Below are 22,577 nucleotides of genomic sequence, written 5' to 3'. Positions count from 1 at the left end.
ATTCGTCTAAAAATTTCGGGAAGGAAGACTAACGAAAAGTAATTTCATATACATCAAGGCCTAGTATGAAGCATTTATGCAAAACTTACAATGCAGTTCAACATAGCAACATATTACATCAGTGACTTCTTTTCCATATCTAATACAGGTAATATATAGTACGTACCATCGGATTAACAGGCAAATAGTAAACCCACGCAAGTATTATAATAATATATTATACTGCAAAATTTATTAAAATAATGTATACATATAGAATCCAAAATCGTCAAGAATTAAAAACATTTTCAAATGAAAACTATAATTTTATGTTCATACAGATTGCTATATTAAGTTTATTTCAATCACTATATTACGACTATCAAAAATTCAACCTTGTCTCGAAATATGTACATAAATCAAATGAAAATGACAAATGTGTGGCTTGCCAGACAATGTGAAACGGATGTGACGTACCGTTTCCATGAGAACAATAATCAATATTTTACTCGTCGAAGAACTACATCAACATGGATAATAAAATATATCTGTATTGAAAAATTTAAGCAAATAGAACGTATACTTATGCTAAATAAACTTGGAAAATATAAAATATATATAAAATTTTAATTGTTATCGTAAAATATATAAATATGTTAATTATTCCTCTAAAATATATATTTAAATTTTAATTATTACAGTAATATTATAATTATTGTTGTTGAATGTTCAGGATACTCCCAGCCTAAGGATAAAAGAATAACAATCATAAGTTAAATTTAATTTTTGATCCTAGAGAACTCAGCACAAGAAAATAAAAGTTTTTAAATATTACACAAACACCAATACTACACAAACTGTGCTCTGTAAATTTAAATCCACTGCATTTTGGAAAACGATAGCAAACTGAAACTGTCTTTTACATTAAAAGAAAAATTAAATATGCAAATTTCCAGCATTCCATGAATTTGCGGTAGCTATCAGCAGAAATCTTATCAAGCAGTATGGGATATGCAATAGAAATGGCATCCTTAAAATAGATTTCCACAAACTGTAACTTCATTTCAAGACATGAAAGTGTTTTTGCGTATTCACAATGCTCGGAAGAGCCTGATCAATGCAAACCAATAACAGACTTTCTGTTTCACACAAACTATGCCCAGGGTACTGCCGATGTTAAGTATGTTTACAATATTTCTTGGGTGAGAGACACATTATACACACAGACGCATACATACACTATGTTGACAAAAGTGTTTGGACACCTAGTTATGGTCAAAAATGTATTTTAATGACATTTCAAGTACTGAGAAGACCCATCTTTGGCCTGAATGACATCAATTGTCCTTCTAGACATGCTTTCAACCGATTTCTGACACGTCCTAATAGGAATATTTCCCCATTCCTCGCGAAAAGCTAGCCACATTGTTGATGACAGTGACTGTAGTCTGGAGCGAATTCGACGATCTAATTCGTCTCAAAGATTTTCGATGGGTTGAGGTCGGGATTCTGAGTCGGCTAGTCCAACACTTCAACGTTATTTTTTGTAAACCAGTCTCGGACAGGCAGTGCAGTATTGCATGGAGCATCGTCGTGTTGAAACATGCATCAGTTACTGCCAAAGTACTTCCATAGCGTCTGAAGCATGAAATTGTCCAGGATATCCATGTAGCTCAAACGTGATGGTTTTGAGTCCACCAATGGACCAAGACCCATCCAACTGAAACATTCCCATACCATTACCGAGCCTCCACCAAACTTGACAGTTGGAATGGAGTAGTCCCGCCAGAACCGTTTCCTCGGGTAATCTCCAAAACACGATCAACAGAGTGAAACATTTGGAAGCGTGATTCCTCGCTCCACAAAGCCCTTTTCCAATCATCTACAGTCCGGAAACGGTGTCAAAGACAATCGAAACGTCGTTTAGCGTTGAAGTGGGGAGTGATGTGTGGCTGGTTTGCATTTCAAGTGAAAACTGAATATATATGTAGAAGATTTCGAGATATTAGTTGGGACATTTTTAACAGATTTACAAGGACTTTTCAGGCAAAAGCCGCTAAGCAGGCATTATATCTCCCCCCTCCTTTTTTTCCCTTTCAAAATCTACGGTTATTTTTTGTGTAAAACATGTAAACCGGCCAGGAGAATACAAACAATTGCCAACATAAGACAGTCACGGACGCTTGCTTTAGTTGGGTTGGTGTAATTTAAAAAAATAATAATAATGATTTAACAGAAAGTCGAAAATGATAAGTGTATATAAAAATTATTCCCAACAACCATACAATTTAGAGACTCACGTGGTCCACTAAGATAAAAATTACAAATCACGTATGTCTATTTCCACTATTAGAAATGGTAATCGTTACTCTGAATGCAATTATCTTGTCAGCCTTAAATTATTCAGAAACTTTGTGTTCATCACATTCGCAGCAAAGATACAGCTACTACCTTCCAGGAAAAAAATCTCCTGTAAACACCTTCCTCACTATATCTTTATCAACTTCAAAATGACTCTTTGTTCTCGCATTTCTTCTCCTACTACCAATAAATAATTCTGCCAAAATCAGTTGTCAGCAACGTGAAAGTTTTGAACATATCACCACTTCAACTCCCACAAAGCGAGGTAACGAGAATGTTAAAACATTTGCTCTCTGAATCCTGTCAAAGACGCGAGGAACTTTTATATGGACTTTTCATTTGAAGGTGAGTTCTTTGGTCTCATATGGTAGCAGCAGAGTTTCTCCTCCCTAAGACAGCTATTTTTTCCCTTTCTTGATAAACGGAGATTAGATGCCATTAACGAACCTAACACACCGACCTGGCCTTATAACAATGTTACTTTAACTGTAATTCCAAACCACTCAATTCAAATGCCTTATGTTGCGAAAACTCATTTCTATATCCTGACTTATAACCTAATCATTTATGTAAACGTCTGTGTTCACTAAACTTCAACTGTCTCTCTCTCTCTCTCTCTCTCTCTCTCTCTCTCTCTCTCTCTCTCTCTCTCTCTGTGTGTGTGTGTGTGTGTGTGTGTGTGTGTGTGTGTGTGTGTGTGTGTGTGTGTGTGTGTGTGTGTGTGATTCATTTCACGAGAAGTTTGAATAAAAGAGATACTGTGTATGAGTTAAATATATATTGTTATTAATAATGGTTATTATTATTTCATATATATATGAAGTTTCTCTGTTAGCAGAGAAGTTTCATACATATGAAATAATAACATATATTTCAAAAATATAAAACTAAAAGATAAAAAAAACGCTCTATCACAACTGTGTTCACTTTATTGTAGATAACTTGAGAATTAAAATTAGAACAAATTTTAAATAAAATTTAACAATTTAACAAATTATTAATATAATAAATATGTGTGACTATATTTTAATAGATAAAGCATCTAAATTATTTAACTATTTTAAAAATTAAGAAAAAAATCCTTAAATTATATAATATAACAAAATATATAACGAATATATTTTCTTTATATATTTTTTTAAAAATTGATATTTGCCGGATAAGAATGGCCCATTGTAGCTCATGCATGTCGTACGAGGCGACTAAAATGAGTAAACAGGGAGGGTAATGGATGGCAATACTGTAGGCAATGAAGTTTTAACTGAGGATATTTTAATAGATAAAGCATCTAAATTATTTAACTATTTTAAAAATTAAGAAAAAAATCCTTAAATTATATAATATAACAAAATATATAACGAATATATTTTCTTTATATATTTTTTTAAAAATTGATATTTGCCGGATAAGAATGGCCCATTGTAGCTCATGCATGTCGTACGAGGCGACTAAAATGAGTAAACAGGGAGGGTAATGGATGGCAATACTGTAGGCAATGAAGTTTTAACTGAGGATCGGTTATTGCTGTTACCATCCTGCCATGATTGGAGCTTTATATAGCTCAATAACATCTTTCTTTCTTTTAGGGTTACACGGTGATCAGCACTCATATTTGTAGATTTAGGGACTCAAAAACACACGTGTTAAACAGATTATTTTATTGATTACAAATAAAATAAACTTGACGTTTCGACCTCTATATCGAGGTCATCATCGGAAGAATACAACTGTAAGCAGAACCAAGCTACATGCTCATGCTTTCTATACTAGTAAACTAAATCTACGCAGTTAATAAATCTTTTTTCTAGCCTGACCTCTAGTGATAGAAAAGAAAAACAAATGAATAAAAAAAAAAAAAAAAAAAACTTAAATAAATAAATAAATAAAAAAATAAATAAATAAATAAAATAAAAAAAAAAAAAAAAATATATATATATATATATATATATATATATATATATATATATATATATATATATACATATTATAAATAGATAAATGCAACTACAATAAACTGTTAGAGTCCTCATGTATTAATATTCTGGATAGTTACAAAATGATTTCTTTCAGTTGCTATTGAATGTTCTAAACACTTCACCAAGTCACCAGGTTGTCTTCTTGTAGTGGGAATTTTGAATGTTGCTATTGAATGTTCTAAACACTTCACCTGGTGACTTGGTGAAGTGTTTAGAACATTCAATAGCAACTGAAAGAAATCATTTTGTAACTATCCAGAATATTAATACATGAAGACTCTAACAGTTTATTGTAGTTGCATTTATCTATTTATAATATGTATATATATATATATATATATATATATATATATTTTTTTTTTTTTTTTTTTTTTTTTTTTTTATTCATTTGTTTTTCTTTTCTATCACTAGAGGTCAGGCTAGAAAAAAGATTTATTAACTGCGTAGATTTAGTTTACTAGTATAGAAAGCATGAGCATGTAGCTTGGTTCTGCATACAGTTGTATTCTTCCGATGATGACCTCGATATAGAGGTCGAAACGTCAAGTTTATTTTATTTGTAATCAATAAAATAATCTGTTTAACACGTGTGTTTTTGAGTCCCTAAATCTACAAATATGAGATCAATAACATCTTATCCTTACACTGTCCTCTACAGATAACGGGGAATATGAAAAGCATTCTTGCTTCGCCCTATTTAGCCAATCCTTATAAGGATACCTTGCATATTTTTATGTAATTCATATATCACGCTTCTATTATGTTTTGTATTTCCTTCATATGTTTATGGAGGTAGGGAACAGCATTTCAAGGTTTTTCCGTGCAAAGGAAGGTTATGAGTAAGAAAATTTATGGATTGGCAAAGGCTGGGCTGATGCACTTATCTGTCTTCCGAAAGTTGTTCCAGTTTCTGCCTTATGGCTATTTCGTTTCCTCTTAACAACGATATCAAGTTGTCTGAGTGTCTTGTCGCTGAAGGAGGAAATTCTTTTATTATCGCATTTCTCTACTTCCTGTCATTTCCAAGGAGAGAGAGACCTGGCTGAAGACATAGATGGAGTATTTAAATAGCTTCTATCATCTGAAATGATAGAAAGTTGGATGGGCCATAGGAGTTTTCGAAGGAAAATTAGCTGATATGCTAATGGATGAATATTTAAAATCACCGGAGGTAATTTTAATTTTTAATTCCATGCTATCGGTAGCAGTGCTGATGCAAGAAATTAGTTTGTGTGTGTGTGTGTGAGAGAGAGAGAGAGAGAGAGAGAGAGAGAGACTGATTTTTATATTTGACAGTAAAACCTCTTTTTAGTGTGTAAAAATTTCCCCGTTAGCCTAGCTACTAATCTTTCTAGAAGCGCACATTTAATGAGTTCAATTTAATTTAGTAGAGTAGAAAAAGTTATCCAAATGTGTCTTTAAGAATCTTAGTTACACTTTCGGAAATGAAGGAAGAGAGAGATGACTCGCTTAATTTACAATGTAGAACATCGATCAGCAACATACCATTTTAGGTTCATCTCAACAGCAGTAATTGTTTCTTAGATGTTAATGCCACCCATATTCTGCGTAAAAGAAATTAATAACGCCACATCACTGAATCATGTAATTTAACCTCTCTTATGCAAATTTACTGGAATAATTCACGCCTGAGAATAACTAAGACAAATGCATACCCACGAGGAATAAACATTTTTTTATTTTTTCCCTTGCTAGATGGGCGAAGCAAGAATGCTTTTCATATTCCCCGTTATCTGTAGAAGAAAATGTATGCATGGTGTAAATCTACCCTATATATATAAAATGATAAGCCTCTTTATGTCGCGTTTTTTGAAACGTTTTGAAACTCAGGGGCTACCCTGAGTGTCGAGTCTTCAAAATTCGAGTCATCAGAATTCAAGGAGAAGCGGCCTACCAGTCCGGAACACGAGGGGTTGGGCGCCGTAGGCGCCTGGCGTGCCCACCCCTAGTAGGGCTATAAGCTCTGATCATTGCAGGAGGGTAACAGCAATAGCCGTCCTCAATTAAAACTTCATTGGATACAGCATTGCCATCCGTTACCCTCCCTGGGTACCCATTTTAGTCGCCTTGTATGACATGCATGGGCTATAGTGAGACTATTCTCATCCCGGCCAATCCACGGGGTTAAACATAAAAACTATTATTCACTCTTCATTTAATATATTTGGTTATTTCCAAGTAAAGGTAAAAAACTAATAATATGTTTTATAATTAACAAAAAATACAAATTATTTATCATATTTTTCATAGAATTTTAAAACTACAAAAGAGTTTTATAAAATTTACTATAATATCTTTGAAATAATAATAAATAAAATAAACTTACATTATGATGACAAGTAATTATCCTGTATATAATTCGTTTAGTTGACTTGTATAATACGGAATTATATAGCCTTAGCTCTAAATGTCTGAAGTGATGATACGTGAATTTATGTAATCACGTCTTTGTGTATTTATGATTAATATTTTTTAATTTGAAAAATTAAAAATTTTGACTCTTTGTAACGATATAATTCTAAATCTGCGGTATGAAATCTTTCTCCTTTATCTTGCTGCTATGATTTCATTTTTTTATTTTTGGTTAACTTTTTTCAAATATTTTAAAGAACAGAATACTGTAGAAGGAAATATTATGCTAAATGAGTACACTCTTGAAGGGAATGATTTTCATTACCTTGGTTCCTGCATCGATACTCTGATATAATGATAAAGAAAGCACAAAGCTCTCGAATTCCATAAAAGCCTAATTAATATCTAGAAATCCAACTAATCACCACAAATACCAAAATTCGTCTGTACAAAACCACCAACCAAGCCATGTTTCGCTATCCAACAAGCAAGTAATATCATCTATAACTTTGGCACAAGATTTTTTCAATCAGGACTAGGATACGCATGGCAAGATCCAAATAATGCCATTCTATGAATATAATAATAAGAGCTAGAGGAGGAAAGTGAAAAGTTAAGTGTCTAATTAGAACTGGGGGAGGGATATATAATTTAATATTTTTTCACATTTTTGGACATTACTTTAATGAATCTCGGACATGTTAGTACGTGACTTTGGCTTCAGCACAAAATTTGAATTTAAAAGCAATACCGAACTAGAAAAAAGCAAACAAACTGGGTTGTTAATTAATTATTTAAATAAATCTAAAGTACCTGAAACCCTTCACCATCAAAATAGTGTCAAATATTACATAACCTTCCATAATCCAATTTGAAAACACCTCAATCAATTCCTGTGATCGACAATTGAGATTCATAAAAATCGCACATTAATTATTCTAAAGCATATAAAAAACAAAATGGTGTATTGTAAATAACATAGTAAATTCGTTTGGTTCAATTTTGTTGGAATTAGTGCCAATGTAAACAAACAAAAAAAAAAAAAAGAATTCTTAAACTATAAGTTTATAAATAATTTTTTTGTAGGAGGAAGATATGTGCTATAAAATAAATAAATAAAAATAAGAAATAAATAAATAAATAATTCAGTTCTGGTGTTAAGCTTGAGATGGCATTAGTCTTGTCTGATGCCAAACTTTCTGGCATCACTGTAGACTAAAATATATTAAAAATTATTACTAGTCATACCAAATTCTTTAAAATTTATTTAGCCAAATCACTATGAATATTGAGCTCGGTAGCTGGGTGTAGACGAAGCCATTTGGTTGGAAAGACATGGGTTAGATTCTCGTCCATGACGTGAAGAACCTTCATCTGGTCTTTTTCGACTTAAAGTGAGAAATTCGGTCTCATACGGAGGTAGAGGATTTTACCCCCCATTTTACCCCTGGGGTTTTCGTTCCTCAGAATATGCAAACCGGCCAGTGAACATACATAGATCTACAGTCATAAAATACATATTTGATTCCTCACTAGGAGGGCTCAACCATTCCTAAGGGACAGTTGAGAAAAGGGGGGAACCCTACACGAATAAATAAATAAAAACTGTGAATATTAAAATTTGAATATTAAGAATGAAAATATCACTCAGTATAATTTTCAGAGGACCACAGTAACATGGAAGCTATAAGGACTGGTTTAAAGGGGCTAAGCAAGAATGCTTTTCATCTTCCCCGTTATCTGTAGAGGACAGTGTAGGGATAAGGTGTTATTAAGCTATTAAAGCTCTGATCATGGCAGGAGAGTAACAGCAATAGCCGAGCCTCAGTTAAAACTTGATTGGCTACAGCATTGCCATCCATTACCCTCCAAGGGTATTAATCACCGCATCTCACGGTCGATTAATCTGTCGCACTCCTCTTAGCCATTTGTCACAGATCTAAGCTACAAGTAGACCGCTAATACACCATAAATTTATTAAAATTTATGGTGTATTTTGATATACCCTCCCCTATAAGGAGTTCTAAATTTCCCAGTGGCACGGACTTTCGTTACCTAACTTAGATCCTGATTCACAGTATAAAAATATATCGTTCAAAAATAAATACTAAAGCTCAGCATAAATAAAAATTCTTACTCTTATTTAAAATATACTAAATAAATACCTCTTTGTTCTTATAATTATTGCTGCATAACAATATTCACTTGCACGAAGGTTCCACGTAAATTAAACAAAATTGCGCAGTAAAATTCCATAAAATAACAATAATAAAAAAAAATACCGGCTTCTAATTTGAGTAGAATAGGACACTGCAAGCCACCTACTGTCACTAATACGTTACTCGTGTTTGTTAATTGAAATGTAAAAATATTAACTTAATATTGGAGATGTCTGCAAGAGATTTATCGACGTTAGAAACAACGAAGGATGAACAGGATCGTAAAGTGCAACAGAAGTGCTAATACAAGACAAATGACTGCTTAAATACAGTCAGGGATTGGAAGAATATTATGCACACTGTATCATGCATTGAATATTGTTCCAAATTAAGCATAACAGAAGGTGACCATTGAAAGTACTACAGGTTCGCAAACACAAACAGTTACGGTATGTTGGATAAGGGAATATCATCATTGGTCACTCTCGAGCGGATTAAAGATATGCTATATGAAATTATTCAAATTTATGTTTCTTTATGCAAGTGGAAGAACAAAAGGTATAGAGACAACAAGAGCAAGGCATCGTTTATTCATGCATTACAAGAGGTAGCAATGAAGTGATGTGGATATTTTTCGTGTATTCCTTAGCTCCTTGACATCAGTAGAGTAAGAACTGACCAATCACTACTAATCAAGCCCACCCACTCATGTTGACCATAACGGATCTGGGTGGCCGAGTGGATAAAGCACCCACTCTTCAATCAACAGGATGCGTGGACTCAAATTCCGTAATAATTCAAATATTACATTTTCACGGTACTAATCCATTGCAGCTATTGTAGAATACTTCCAATAAAATAATGCCTATACCATAAGGTAAACTCCAGTTTTTTATGCGGCTCTCATCAAGTTTATCTAAAACGTTTTGTAAACCAATACCGTACCATGAGTCAGCTACGGCTTTTTGCCTATTTTTTTTTATTAATCTCATATTTTATGTCTTTAATTATTTTTTACACAGTCAGGAAACCTTTCTCTAGAGAAGACCAGATATGAAACTTTTTCAAGCCACTTCAGGACTCCAATAAGCAAGACAGTGGCCCTTTACCGGAGAGATGAAATTCATCTCCCACTTAATAATAATCACAAACATCCATGACAATGCGAGATTCGAATGAGCGGCCCTATTGGCTGGAGAACAAATACGCCAACCACTAAGTCAACCAAGCGAGATTAAGCCTTCTATTCCTCGTCTTCGTTTGCAGATTGCAATCACACTGAGCATCTTTGAAAGAAATGTTTGCAATAGGTACCACAAAATCATCATTATATATATATATATATATATATATATATATAACGCAACACAAGAAGCCAAGAACGTCATCTTTAGGCATACTCGGTTACTGTTCTCAGCAATCTTCAATGGATAAACAGAACAGGAAACCCACTTCACTAGAGATTGTCAGCTAAAAAGCGAATGGACTGACAAACAAGATCCTAGAACTACACGAATTCGCTGCAGAACTACACGAATTCTGATAAAGTCGATATTATCCTTACCGCTATATTCATCAAAAGTGGAATAGAACATAATGAAATCGCTAAGCCCCGAACAGAACACGTTGAAACAACCGGAATCGAAGTGTACATGGAAAACACAAACATCTTCAAGATATTTGAAACCTACAGCCCCCAAAATACATAAATTCAAGGCCCACTCTTCCTAATTGGGTTGTGGGGGCAACAGCTGCAAGAGGAACTTCCAATGGTCACGATCCTCTGCCACCAAGCCCAGGTGTTCTGGTGGGATTCCCAAACGTGTCCACCCAAGGTTTTGGATATAATCTATCCAGCGAGTCCTTGGCTTTCCACGTGGCCTCCCACTCTCTGGCTTGGCAAAGAGGTCCTGCTGAGGGAGCCTCTCCTGTGGCATCCTCACCAGGTGCCCGCAACAACGTAACTGTGATCTCTCAACACGGAGAAGCAGCGGTTGAGTATTGAGGGTTTCGCGAATTGCAGAGCTTCTGACTCTGTCGAGTTTTGTCAGCCCCGCAACCCCTCAAAGAAATCTCATATCAGCAGCTTGGATTCGTGTCCGCATTCTTTCGGTCATTACCCAACTCTCATGATTATAGGTGAGGATGGGGACCTAGCCTGTATTGAAGACAACCAGCTTTGCTTTCTGGCTTAACTCCTGCTTCAATACTACCGAACGGCCAAGCTCCCGCAATATTGAGCTTGCTAAGCCAATTCGAGTAGCTAGCTCTACGTCCCATTTTCCATCATTCGTGAATATCGATCCAAGGTATTTAAACTTCTTCACCTGCCTCATTGGGACTGCACTTACATTTAGAGTGCACTGGGAGGATTGTCTTGAGATCACAAATGTTTCAGTTTTGGCCACCCTGATCTTCGTTCCGAGACGTCTGCACAAACAGCTACAGACCTATCCAGGGTCCGCTAGAGGTCATCTGCAAAAAGCAGACGTCCAATGCTACATTTTCCAATTCTGACACACTCACTGCTTCGGCTGTGCCTATCAATCCAGTCCATAAATATTATGAAAAGGAGGGGTGACAGAACACACCCTTGGCGGAGGCCAACGGAGACTGTGAAAGGTTCAGATTTTGTGCTGTTTACCCTGACACAAAACTCTGGGCATTCATACAGGGACTTGATGGCAGTTAATAGTTGGCCATCCACTCCATACTCCTGTACTACTTGCCAAAGCTTATCCCGAGGAACCCGGTCATATGCCTTCTCCAAGTCCACAAAACATGTGCAGACATTCTTGACATATTCCCAAGATTTCTCAAAGACTTGCCTTAAAGTGAAGATTTGGTCAGTTGTGCTTCTACCAGGACAAAAGCCACATTGTTCTTCCTGGAACTTTCACTCAACTATGCTCCTGCACCGTCTTTCCAAGCACTTAGCATACACTTTCCCAGGCAGGCTGAACAGAGAGATGCCACGATAGTTACTGCAATCCTTCTGGTCTCCCTTCTTAAAGACTGCTATTATTATGCCTGTCTGTCATTGCTTTGGTGCTCGCCCATATATCCAAGCAGCTTGACACACTCGAGTCAGCCAGAGAACACCGTCTCGATTTAAGGCTTTTAGCATTTCGACCGAATTTCATCATCGCCAGCAGCCTTGCCCGATTTTAGCGATTTTATTGCTAAATGGACCTCTCCTTCTGTGAGACTAGTCATTTCCCCGATCTGCACCTCTTGGATGTCCACAACTGCTGGGCCACCCGGGTTAAGAAGGCTCTCAAAGTATTCCCTCCATCTGTGGAGGATATCCTTCTCGGTTGTTAAAAGTGCACCATCAGAGGCCTTAACTGCCCTTGCTGTGCACGATTTCCTCCCTCGAAGGCGGCGGATGGTCTGCCAGAATACTTTGTTTGCATTTGCATAGGATGAGTCTAATCTTTCTCCAAAGGCTTCCCAAGTCTTCTGCTTTGCTGTCTTTACTGCCTTAGCAGCAGCTTTTCGTGCCAGCATACCGCAAACGCATCTCAAGTGACCTGACTCTAAGCCATGTTAGGTAGGACTCCTTTTTTGCACTGACAGTTTTTCGGACTTCTTGGTTCCACCAAGGTGTCCTTTTCTCACTGCCCGTTACCACGCCGAGCCGATTTCTGCCACACCACAAGAGTGCAGAGGCAGTGCCAGCTGTTCTGAACAGCTTCCATTCCTCCTCAACATCTGCAGTATGATTGGGAATCTCTTTGAACTTGAAGGAAATGTCACCTGTAAAATTCTTCCTCACAGCCTCATTTTCCAATGTCTACCATTTCACGCGGTATAGCTGCTTAGGCCTACCAGCGTTGATGGTAGCATCTGGTTTCTGAAGCCGTAGAGTGCAGACAACAAGGTGGTGGTCAGTTGACAGTTCTGCCCCTCTTCTCACAAGAACGTCCAACACTGAGGAAAATAGGTCTGCTGAGACTATAAAGAAGTCAATCAGACCTTTGTTCTAGTGTATCCCTGTACCAGGTATACTTACGGACTTCTCGGTGCTGGAAGAAGGTATTCATTATGGACAAGCTGTTAATACAGCAGAAGTCCAATAATTTCAACCCATTCGCGTTAAGGTCAGGAGCACCGTTCCTCCAAACTACACCCCTCCATGTCTGGTCATCTGTTCCAACATGTGCATTGAAGTCACCCATTAGCAGGACTGATTCCATGTCCGCCACCCTGTCAAAAGCAGCATCCACTTCCTCTAGGAAGGCAGAGTATTCTGACTCCAGATTAGGTGCATAGGCTTGCACCACAGCCAAATCATGGTTTTTCATCTGAAGCCTTAACACACGTCAAATAATAATACATAAATAAAAAAACTCCCAGAATAAGACCCGGAAGGAATTACTGAACACAGGTAGAGCAATGATCATAGCCAAAGATTTTAATGCCAAACATCCAACCTGGAACAGTATAAATGCAAATAACCGCAGAACACGAAACATATATGCTACTACAAGAAACATGGCAACAATAGGACCTACGGAACCCACATTCTATGGAGCCACTGGCCGACCAGACGTAATAGATGTAATAAGGCTAAAGAACGCAGCAGACGGCTATCAAATAGAGGCTATCAACTAAATGAGCTCGGACCACAACCCTATCATGCTGCAACTAGGCACCACACACGATCTAAACGAAGACAACACCTTTATCAACTGGAACCAACTCCCCACAGCCCTCCAGGAAACCTAGGACCAGTACCACAAAACATGTACTGAAGAAATAGAAAAGAAAGTGGCAACCTCTGAAAAACAAATATTGGCAGCAATATCCTATGTAACAAATACAACCGCACATGTAGTATTTGTTACATACTACACGTGCAGAAATAGACTCCAGAGGATAAACTAGAAGTTAATAGAGTAACGAACCAGGTTCGATACGCACTAAAAGACCACCGAAACCAACTTTGGAAAAACAAGATATATCATCTAAACACAGAAGACCAGTCAATATGGACAGTTATGAGGTTGCTTCGCTCAAAACATGATACACTCCCTCCAATCAGAAGTGAATACGGAATAGCCTATAAAGATGAAAAAAAAAAAAAAAAAGGCGGACGTCTTTGCAGATAGCTTGGAAAAACAATACGACCCCAAATATTGCGAAGTACACTTAAACTTCATAAAAAATCCACATCCAAGTGTGCAAAATAACTCAGAACGCCAAACTCCAATCCCACAACAAACCCATATCGTCAGTAGAAATATACCAGATTATTAAAAAATCTCAGTACCAAGAAGGTCCCGGGTCCCGACAGAATCACGAAGAAGGCGCTCAAGCTGCTCCCACGTAAAGGCATTATGCATCTAGAAGCCATCACCAATGCCATCTTACGGCTAAATCATTACCCAGGGTGAAACTCACAGACGTCCTCTTAATTCCAAATTGTTCGTCTGGTATGACGTAGTTGTTTTACACAGTTTCCACTGAATTATTGACTAATTAGCCTACTATCATGCATGGGCAAGATAGCCGAACGCACAATACTTGCACGGATCCAGCATAAAACAACTACGTCATACCAGACGAACAATTTGGCTTTAGAAAACAGCCTCCACAACTAAATAAATCCACAGAATCATAGAATACATTACCAAGGATACGAATGTCAACAGCACTCTGGCGCAATCTTCCTGGACATAGCTTAGGTATTCGACAGAATCTGGCACTATGAACTACTTTACAAGCTACATCAAATCGGAATCACAATACCACTAGTCCTACTCATCAAGTCCTATCTGAACAACAGGAAATTTAGGATAAAAAATCAATGGAATTGGATTCACAGAAAGAAGAATCACGGATGAAGTCCCACAAGACTCCCTACTGTCTTCCCTACTCTTCTCCATATACATGGCAGATCTCCCCAAGTTGTCCAAATCCATCACCGCCCTCTACGCAGAAGAACATGATCATCTTAGCCAGATCTCTCCGTCCCCAATTGGCCATAAACTGCAGCAATCAACGAAATAGAGAATTGGTACAGCAAATGGCGGATCTCACTCAACCCAGAAAAACGTTCCGCAGTACTATTCACCAGGCGAAAGCAGAACCGAACATAACCATACAAATGTTTGAAAAAGCCATCCCTTGCCAGAAATCAGCCAAATACCTAGGAGCTGGGCTGGATAAAAGCCTAACCTTCAAGACGCACGTCGATAGTGTCTCTATCAAAGCCAACCAGACCATAGCACAGCTATACCCGCTCCTGAATAGGAACAGCCTCCTAAACATAAACAACAAAATTCTTCTCTACAAATCAGTGATAAGACCTCAACTAATCTACGCCTCACCAGCTTAGGGACATACTACTAAAAGAACGTTCAAAGATTAGAACAAATGATCTAAAACAAATGCCTAAGAATGGCGGTAAACGCTCCCTTGTTCATCAGAAACCTCCACCTACATCGAGAAACTAAACTAGCAGAAATCAAGACTCACATGAGAGGCATTGCAGAAAAATTCTTCACAGTCACAGATGACCACCAAATCAGCTAATACGACAAACAGCTGATTGACAAACAGCGGTTTGAGGCTATTGTAGCCTCAGACCGCTTCAAACACAGAAGACCGAAAACATTTATTGCAAAAGAAAGCTGAAACAACACAAAATGCTCACAAAGAGCGGATAAAGCACACATACTAAACTTCCACCAACAAGCAAGACCTTCGAGTGATGGACTCAGTCCATCACTCGAAGGAAAACTTTTAGGAAACAAAAACACTCTTAACAGTGTTTTTTGTTACCTAAAGGACATTGAGAAGAATGTGCTTTATGTCTTTTGTTTCCCTTGCCTGTTGACCTCAATGGCCCATCGCTGCTAAGCTAATTTACTTGCGGTTTATCCTGATTGTACCGAGTTTTGTGGGCGTCAATTATGTTTATGCTTCTGTGTGATTTGTCAGATATGAAAGATAAAAAATATGAGTTTCTGGGAGGAGAAAGCATGCCACTTCCTTTTGATAAAGATTTGCACCCGTCGAACCTAGGTCTTTCTAAACAAAAAGCATCGTCGAAACCAACTAAACTACGGAGATGCCCCCTAAACTATGGAGAATGTTTTCATATTTTGATATTGGGTACGCTAATTGCAATATTCTGTTGAATAATAAAATATAGGTTATTAATTAAATAAGAGATATAATAATTATTCATTAATAGTAATAGAATTGAAAATTTTTCTGTTGGTATAAAACAATTAAATATATTTTGTTATTATTATTATTAAATAAAATAAATACCTAACTTTTCTGCTGATGAGAGATATATTTGTTATTAATTAAATTTTATTTATTATATATTATTACATTAAATTAAATATTAAAATATATACTTAAAATTAAATATTAATTTTAATACTTATTTAATATATTCCTTCAACACTTACTTTAGGGGGAGCTAAAAATACACAATTGTAGAAAATGACTAGAGCAAAAAGAAATAATGTGTGTAGAAGAGGTAATTGAAGAGCTACAAAACCTTTTCAGGAGACGGATAATTTGGGAAAGAAATGCTAAGAAAATAGTAGTATTATCTGTACGTATCTTCTAAATGTCAAATCCACCTGATGAACCTAGAGAAAAACACATTCATCAATTTTGAAATGCTTACGATATACTCTATGTAGCATTTAAAGACAACAATAAAAAAAAAAAACACCTATATTTCATACTATCCTATTTTTCTTACCTTGATGACTAGAGTATATTAGGTGAACACTTTCATTATTGATAGCATTGCATGTACAACGTTGACACTCGGCTTCGACACACACACTCCATATGGTACGGAGCGAGGTCACCCACGCCTCCTTTGACGGCAGTGATGATATTTGCGCATGGGTAAGACGACGACAGGAAGTTAGAGTTGTTTTGATAGTAGAGGATGAATAAAACTCAGAGGGAGAGTGAAGTAGCAATGGATAGATTTAGTGAAGCTGAAGGGATTCGAAATCACGGTTTAGGAGGGGGGGGAATACATTTGCCCACATTTGTTTAGGTGATCATAACACATCAAGATATAAATGTGTTATCAGAATAGGTTTCGAGTACAAATATATTATGTGATTTAGGTAAACAGTGTCGTAATAAAAACAGCGAAGGGGAAATAAATGAAACTTGAGTTTAATTTTATATCATACAGTAAAGACCTTGATTGAATTTCAACACACTGCTGGGTTCAGTAACAAGAAAGTTACTTCAAGGTTTATTATATTATTTCAAATACTTGCAAGAAAGCCCATAAATTGGAATAAATTTTAAAAAGTAATATAACTTTAAATTTATAATCATTAACAAAAAAATATAAGACTATAAATGATTATAATTTTTTTACAATAGTATTTTTTTTTACAATGGGATATGTAATGTTAAATTACAAATCTTCAATAATATAAAACTCTGATCATGGCAGGAAGGTAACAGCAATAGCCGAGCCTCAATTAGTAGTTCATTGGCTACATCATTGCCATCCATTACCCTCCAAGGGTATTAATCACAGCATCTCACGGTCGATCAACCACCCTTTCAATAATCCTTATCCTTATAAGGACTGACTTAAAGGGGCGAAGCAAGAATGCTTTTCATCATCCTCGTTATCTGTAGAGGACAGTGTAGGGATAAGGTGTTACTGAGCTATTAAAGCTCTGATCATGGCAGGAGGGTAACAGCAATAGCCGAGCCTCAGCTAGACCTTCATTGGCTACAGCATTGCCATATTTAAAGGTAAAGCCATCTCTAAAAATTGGGACGATCCCTAGGCCACTCAATCGTGGGCGAAAGACCGTCCATCTCAACGTTGCCTCCACTCAGTGATGGACTTCCACCCACACACCACCACCGAGCAGAACCGCTCATATCCCGAAGAAAAGCATTCACCGACAAAGCCGCTCAGCGGGCCGTGCAGGAGAACACTTTCCCCGGAGACTCAAATTGCTCCCTTAAGGCAAAAACTTTAAGAGAGCGAACTCAAACGCTTGAATCTCGGCGTCCCAGGAGGTAACAGCAACAGCCGAACCTCAGTTAAACTTCATTGGAACAGCATTGCCATATGTAAATATAAATAAAGGTAAAGCCGTCTCTAAAAATTCGGACGATCCCTAGGCCACTCATTCGTGGGCGAAAGACCGTCCATCTCAGCGTTGGCCTTCCACCCACACGCCACCACCGTGCAGAACCGCTCAAATTACGAAGAAAATCATTCACCGACAAAGCCCCTCAGCGGGCCGTGCCGGAGAACACTTTCCCCGGAGACTCAAATTTCTCCCTTAAAGCAAAAACCCTAAGAGAGCGTACTCATAACTCTCGAATCTCAGCGCCCCTGGGGGATAACAGCAGCCGAACCTCAGTTAAACTTCATTGGAACAGCATTGCCATCCATTACCCTCGAAGGGTATTAATCACCGCTCCTTTAACATTACTTCGGAGTATATTAATGTTAAATATCTAAATAAATAGTAGGTTTGATTGCAAAAATAGCAATACTTTGTGATATATGATGTAAATTGCAAAAGGTAATATTTTATTTTTAATGCATAATTATTTACTAAAAAAAGGTAGAAATAAAATGAAAAATATTTAAAATAAATAATGAAGTTTTCGGTTTTCTCTTATTACAGTTCAGTTTAAGATTGCATTGAGTCAAAATTATGTAGCCTTAGTCAATATAATTAAGATTTCTGGTTTTAATCATGTAGGTTTCTTAGCGCTCACGAGTATTTTATCTTTCTTAATGGCTTCGAATATTGAAATACCAAGGACATATTAAGGAGCTATTTCGATAATGGGAATAAAATATTTTTGCAACAGGTGTTCTTCCCCATGATAATAAATGAGATCAAAGGACAGGTTGATGCTGTTGTTACGCGGACAGTTTATTCGGAACTTGAGATAGGTTTGATGATCCTTGCTATAACAAAGTTTTGATAAAGTAGAAATCTTTAAATATTCCTTCTGATTACTTGATTTCACTTGATTGCACTTCATCAATTCGCAAAGAACGAACATTGAGAATTAAATAAATCCAAGATCAATTTTTACATATATTTTCGTGTAAATAAATAAATGTTAAACAGAAATATTATTGTATTCCAGTAATATATTTAAATATTTTATAAGCAAAACAAAGAAACATTCACATTTTTTTATATTTAAATGAATTTAAAATAACTAAGAATATAATTACTTTTTAAATCATTAATATATTTGTACTTTTAATATTTTCATTATGGTTACCTAATTTTGAAGATTTTTCGGTATATCTAGGCATCTTTTTACTCCTGCAATAAGAAAACTTGTTCTGTTCGTACAAGCAGCGTTTAATTAAGATTAAAATTGTTAGTTAGGCAATCAAAGATTTCTGAACTAACGATGACTTTTAAAAAGTCCAGGATCTGAATCAATAACGAGTATCTCTGTCATCTTCCAAATATGAATGTGAACAAAATTCTGAAAAAATTTCTTCAGTGTTTCGTTCTCACTTAGTCGATCCTTAAACTATGCTATTTTTATTTTGAGTTTTAAATCCTCACTTGGATTTTATATTCTTTACTGATATCTATCGTATTAGCTTGGACACAAACTAAATAAAAACTGGAAGATGCTGCAGATTTTCAATTAAAATCAGATCAACAGCAAATTTCATTGATATCATTCTGATCTCACTGATTATAGTATGGCTAGAGATCAGTAGCAATGATATTCCAACTGGAATATCATTGCTACTGATATGATCTATACCTTGAAAGAGCCCTATAAAGACATATATTGTTAATAAGCATTGCTTGTTTATCAAATTACTCTAACTATCATTTCCAATGCTAATTTGATTTTAAAATTCTTGCTGGAGAATGAGAAAAAAAATAAAACAAACCGCTATAACAGAAACCCGTTATAACCGAGGCAAAGCTATAATGGGTAGTATCGTACAAGATGGTACAATCATTCACTTGAGATTTACGACTTAACAGCTATTCACTTAAAAAAAATACATCCAATCATTGAATACTGCTTTCACATTTAGGATTGTGTCCTTAAGAACTTCCGTATAGACTAAACTTAGAAGAAAGGACATAATTTCTAAGGACATAATTATGTCCTAGGAAAGGTTCGAATATACGATACTAAGCACAGGCATGCAGTAATTAAAATACAGCGTCCTAAAATTGGAAATGAATTTTTTTATTATTATTTTATTTAAAAGATGAGATATCAACATTCACATCCACGTGGCACGTGTTAACTGAATAAAATTATTCATTCTATTTACTAGCGATATTATTCATAATGACAATAATATCGCTGGTAAATAGAATACATCGTCAAAGCGATAAATATGAATTTGTCGCTTTGACGATGCACTGAGCACATATTGGTGTGCATCGCCCACCATTGATGCGAGAATCGCTACTAGAGGCAACGAAGTTCATTATTTGAACGCTAATTAGCTAACCTAACTATTAACGATCAGCGTGTTTCCCATGAGCAATTTATGCATCACAAATCAGGAGCGTTATTGCGTTACAGATATTTATATCTGGGAAGGGATGTTCTTACTTTACTGGATGCTCACAAATACCAATTTATCCCTTTATAAGATATGAATAGCATAGTGGGGGACCAGACGGGGAAGATCCGTATTATATAGGAGAATTTGTGAACAATACTCCTATATATTAGGGGGAAAAAAAGAGTTAATTTGAAGTTAGTTAAGAAACTCTTAAAATATTAGATCACGTGACTTTCACGTTAAGAAATTTTGTGCAAAGTCACCATACTAAATTTTAATGTAAGTATCCGACGACTTAATTGATTATTGAATCAATCCCAAGGGTGATTGGTTATATCAAACTACCCTAACTGGATTTTTTTTTTTTGTTTCGCAGTATCACTAAACTTATCAGCAGAGTTTCGGTAGCCAAATACTTGCTTCTTTTTTTTTCCCGCATGACGTTATTACGTATTGTATAAAAAACATTAGACCAAGAAAACACATGGGTGGATTGAAAAGTACTAAAGCAATTATCTATAGACTTTTTGCTGCCGAATTTCATAATTGTTTTTCTCCTATTTACATTTTTTTTTCTGGAGACAACTAATTTGCACATGAAGAAAGGCACAGTTCTGCAACACAATGACATCTTTGGCAATTTCCTAAAACATTTAGTGTTCAGATGCCAACTTGGTTGGCAGAATGGTTAGTATCGTCCGCTTTCCAATCTTCGTTCGTTAAAGGCACAATGCTTGTGCCTTTAGGTAGTACACAAATTTCATCATCCAATCCCGCTTACTGGAGGCATGAGGCAGGATTCAAAAAAGCTCAATGTTTGGTTTCTAGAGCAAGGGGGGGGGAGAGATTGGATTATTTATCCATTCTTAGTCCATCTGCAGTTCTAATACGTATTAATATGCCACTAACGCCCTTTCTTAGGTGGAATTCATATAAAATAATAAAATACCAAAAAAAAAAAAAATTAATAAATAAAAATATTTTTATAAAACATTATTACATCTCAAATAAATTACATGCACATTCTATAAAATTTAGCAAGAATACTATAATAATACTATTATTCATTGCATGTGACTAATTCAGACTCCAGTTAACAACCTTATTAAATAAAATATTTTATTAAAATAAAATATTTTAACATTCTATATATGGATGGCATTTTACGTAGCCATTTTTTATGTTGCTCCCACCCAATAAAGATTATTTTGCAAACCCATGCTACATTTAGTATCGTGGGTAGGATGTTTTTTTTTTTTTTTTTAATCAATTAATGGTTACCAAACAAAATGTTCGTCTTTTAAAAATATATATTTATCTCTCCTTTGTTTTTGTTTTGCTGTAACTATCTATTGAAAAATGCAATTCAATTAATTTTAAATATCGTTGTTGAAAACATTTACGAATTCTATTTTTTTTTTTTTTTTTGTGACAGCAAATAATTTTGTTATTTGAATCACCACTAATAATTAATTATTAAAATAAATGTGATTCCCGTAATTACTATAAATTTCATTCGGAACTACTCTGAAGAAATTTGATCCTTTGAAAGAAATAAAATTAAAAAACATAAATTACTTAGATTAAAAAAAAACAAAACAGATTCATATAATTAAAGATGAATCTAACTTTGCTTTTTTATTATTCTAATCTAATACTATCTGATGTCTTTGTCATTAAAACGAATGAGACAGTTGTTTTTCAAGTAGATTAGATTTTCCTACCGTGGATAAACTTACAACTATCAGTATTACAAACACGGTATTATGGCTAAGCCTGTAAGCTTTGTCAAAGTGAAATAAATCTATCGTGACGCTGTCCATTTTATGTACAACGCAAGTTAAGACTGCCATAACCTATAGTTATGAGAATAATCCTCTCGTTGTTTGTGTAGAACTGCTGTCAAACTTTCCCAGTGAATGAGATAGCTTGATAGCAATCTAAACCCAAGATTTAGATTTCGGAAGGCAGTTAAGCATCATATGAGTGTTTTTATGACCACGAAAACACGAATGCTAAAATGCTACATGGACGAAACAGTACTACATGTTTGTGCAAATCAAAAGTTAATATTCTTCTAGAGCCAGGATATATTATACGTGCTTGGGCATTTACATGTACTGCCCATGAGATACAAGAAATCGTGTAAGTGCACAAGGTTTCTAAAAACGAAATTCAAAT

At 35.7% G+C, this 22,577-nt stretch overlaps 1 protein-coding gene across 1 annotated transcript in view; it reads right to left on the bottom strand.

The window, feature by feature from the left end:
- The window catches only part of LOC150099463 (synaptotagmin-7-like), a 42,318-nt gene extending 25,634 nt beyond the window's left edge, over positions 1-16,684 (bottom strand). Inside the window, exon 1 of the mRNA XM_090404189.1 lies at positions 16,581-16,684. The gene's annotated coding sequence lies outside the window, so the exon portion shown is untranslated. The remainder of the gene's footprint in view (positions 1-16,580) is intronic.
- Between the last annotated feature and the right edge of the window lie 5,893 nt (positions 16,685-22,577).

The sequence above is a fragment of the Typopeltis vanoorti genome, chromosome 14 (assembly GCF_054136105.1).
Source record: "Typopeltis vanoorti isolate ZY-2024b chromosome 14, IOZ_Tvanoo_1.0, whole genome shotgun sequence".
Taxonomy (NCBI): Eukaryota; Metazoa; Arthropoda; class Arachnida; order Uropygi; family Thelyphonidae; genus Typopeltis; species Typopeltis vanoorti.
The sequence above is the reverse complement of the archived record's forward strand: the minus strand, read 5'-3'. Positions and strand labels throughout refer to the sequence as shown.